Source organism: Myotis yumanensis, unplaced genomic scaffold, assembly GCF_028538775.1.
Source record: "Myotis yumanensis isolate MYYU_CA2020_CCGP unplaced genomic scaffold, mMyoYum1.0.hap1 SCAF_20, whole genome shotgun sequence".
Taxonomy (NCBI): Eukaryota; Metazoa; Chordata; class Mammalia; order Chiroptera; family Vespertilionidae; genus Myotis; species Myotis yumanensis.
Genome location: NW_027223771.1, coordinates 13,598,872 through 13,601,209, shown reverse-complemented (window position 1 = coordinate 13,601,209; position 2,338 = coordinate 13,598,872). Strand labels below are relative to the sequence as shown.

The window sequence follows — 2,338 nt, the reverse complement described above, 5'->3', positions numbered from 1 at the left end:
AGGACAAAGGACCCCACATAGTCTGAGCAGGATAGTGGGGTGAGGGCACCATCCATGGAGGGGCCAGGGAAGGGGGGACATGGGAGTCGAGATAGGTAACAGGGGAAACAGACCCTCCTTGGAGAGTCCCCTGTTTCCCCACGGTGGGGCCCTTGTTCCCCAGCCCTGCCCCTTCCCAGCATTCCCTGTCCTACCGGTCCATCGGCCCCTCCCATGGTCCCCTGCCCCCGCTGCCCTGCCTTCTCATGGAGGGGGCCGTCTACCCTGCTCTGACCACGCTGTGGTTGGTGCCCTTATCCCTCTGCCTTTCCCTCCATGGAGGGTCTTCTGTTTCCCTGCCCTGACCCCTCACTCACAGGCATCTGAGGGGCATATGCTCTGGTCTCTCCAGTGTTCGTCTCTCCTGCCTCTAGGCTGCGTGTCCACTCTCTGTACCTGAAGCACATTCTCATCTTCTTCATCTGTCTACATCCTACCCTTGCTCTCAAGACACATCTCAAATATCATTTCAAATGTCAAATCACAAACAGGGAAGGGAGGTGGGGAGTGGGGGCTGGGGGGTAGGAGGTGAGGGTGGGTGGTGTGGGGTGTGGGATGTAGGGTGGTGGGTGGGGGGTAGTATTGGGGAGGAAGAGTGGGAGGTAGGGGTGAGGGATAGTGGTGGGGGATGGGAGCTGGTGGGTGGAGGTCCGGGTGGCAGGTTGGGGCAGTGGGTGTGGAGTGCGGTGAGGCAGATGGGGGCTGGATGTGTGGGGTGTGGGGTATGAGGTGGCAGGTGGGGGCTATGGGAGTGGAGTTTATGGTGGCATGTGGGGAGTGGGCGTAGGGTTGGTGGGTGACCGGTGGGGGAGGGAGAAGAGGGCATAGGGAGGATAAATGATGATGGAAGGAGACTTGACTTGGAGGCAGTGAACACACAATACAATATACTGATGATGCATTATAGAATTGCACGCCTGACCTATGCAATTTTATTAATGAATGTCACTCAAATAAGGTTGATTAAAAATAAAGAAAAGGTGGGTCTTTTGAGGTTGCTTAGGTTATGAGGGTGGACCCCGCATGAATAGGATTAATACCCTTTTCAAAGATATCCTATTCTAAGCTTATCAGGAGATGACTTTATATGTTATATAAATGTCTAACCACTATTTTGTACACTTGAAACTAATATTGAATGTCATCCCTAATTGAAAAAAAATAAATTTGTAAAACAATTTTAATACAAATAAAAATGAAAATCAGAGTGATCTTTAAAAAATATAAATCAGATCATTTCACTCTGTGCCTAAAAGCCTTAAGCGCTCCAGCAGGGGTCAGCTCTCCAGACAGAATCATGCCTTTGAGGGTGTTACACCGCTGGGAGAGGAACGCCTTGTCTTCTTCCTCCAGTTGCTCCCTTCACTGCTCTGGTGACGCGTGGCACTGGTGCAAGGCAGTATTGTGCTTCCTTGAGAGTGAGCTAAGCAGCACTTTGGCTGCTCAGTTGTTGTGTGGGAGCAGACACAGGAAAAATAAATTTAAGCCTTAAAGGTTCTAACAGCATTTCAACCCACCAAACGGACCTCTATCCTCCCTTCCCTACACTCCAGCCAGCCTGGCTCATCCAGCCGTGAAGAAAGAAGGCAGGGATAGTGCTGCTCAGGAAGCCCATGAGCGTGCATGTGGTCAGAGTCTGGAGAGAGCTCCAGTTCTCTTAGGATAGAAATGGAGGGATGAATCTGCTGAAATCAGCCACCCATGAGGGGACTCTACTTTTCACTACTTGAGGAGGACATCACACCTGCATGATCTGCCATGCTCTTGCTCCCCTGTGGCATCCCAGGGGACCCATGAATCATCCACCACAGGAAGCAGTTCTCTGGCCTCTGAGAATGCACAGACCCTCTGCAAAGCCCTTCAGCTCACACGGCTGATCTCAGACTACAGATCCCAGACATCTTCATCCTGGGAAGGAGCCTCTTTTGACTTTTTCATTCCCCTCCTACAAACAATGCTAGGTCTGTGTCTTCTGTACACTGCTCAAAGATGTGTGAGGACCCAGTGGGTGGCAGCTGGACCTGGTATACAATGGGGAATTTGCTGAGTGGCCTCACACCCAACACTGACACTGAGCTTGAACCTGCATTAATCTGGTGAACACCACTCACCTCTACCTGGGGACTCCCTGAGAACCTACCTTATGTAACTTGAGTGCTTCCAGAGACTCTTTCATTAACTGAGACTCACAGGTACCCAGCAGATGGAGGCAGACAGAGAGGCAGAATGTGGTGTGCTCTGGGACTTTTGCTGACCTGTCCCCAGGCTCAATGCTAGTAAAAGCCAGCTTTGGTGCTCT

The 2,338-nt window shown here is 51.4% G+C and overlaps 1 non-coding gene across 1 annotated transcript; it reads left to right on the top strand.

Annotated features, from left to right (window-relative positions):
- The first annotated feature begins 1,305 nt into the window (after window positions 1-1,305).
- Window positions 1,306-1,508, top strand: LOC138998738 (small nucleolar RNA SNORA74). The gene has a single exon (XR_011469239.1). It is a non-coding gene; the product is annotated as a small nucleolar RNA SNORA74 (small nucleolar RNA).
- The last annotated feature ends 830 nt before the right edge of the window (window positions 1,509-2,338 follow it).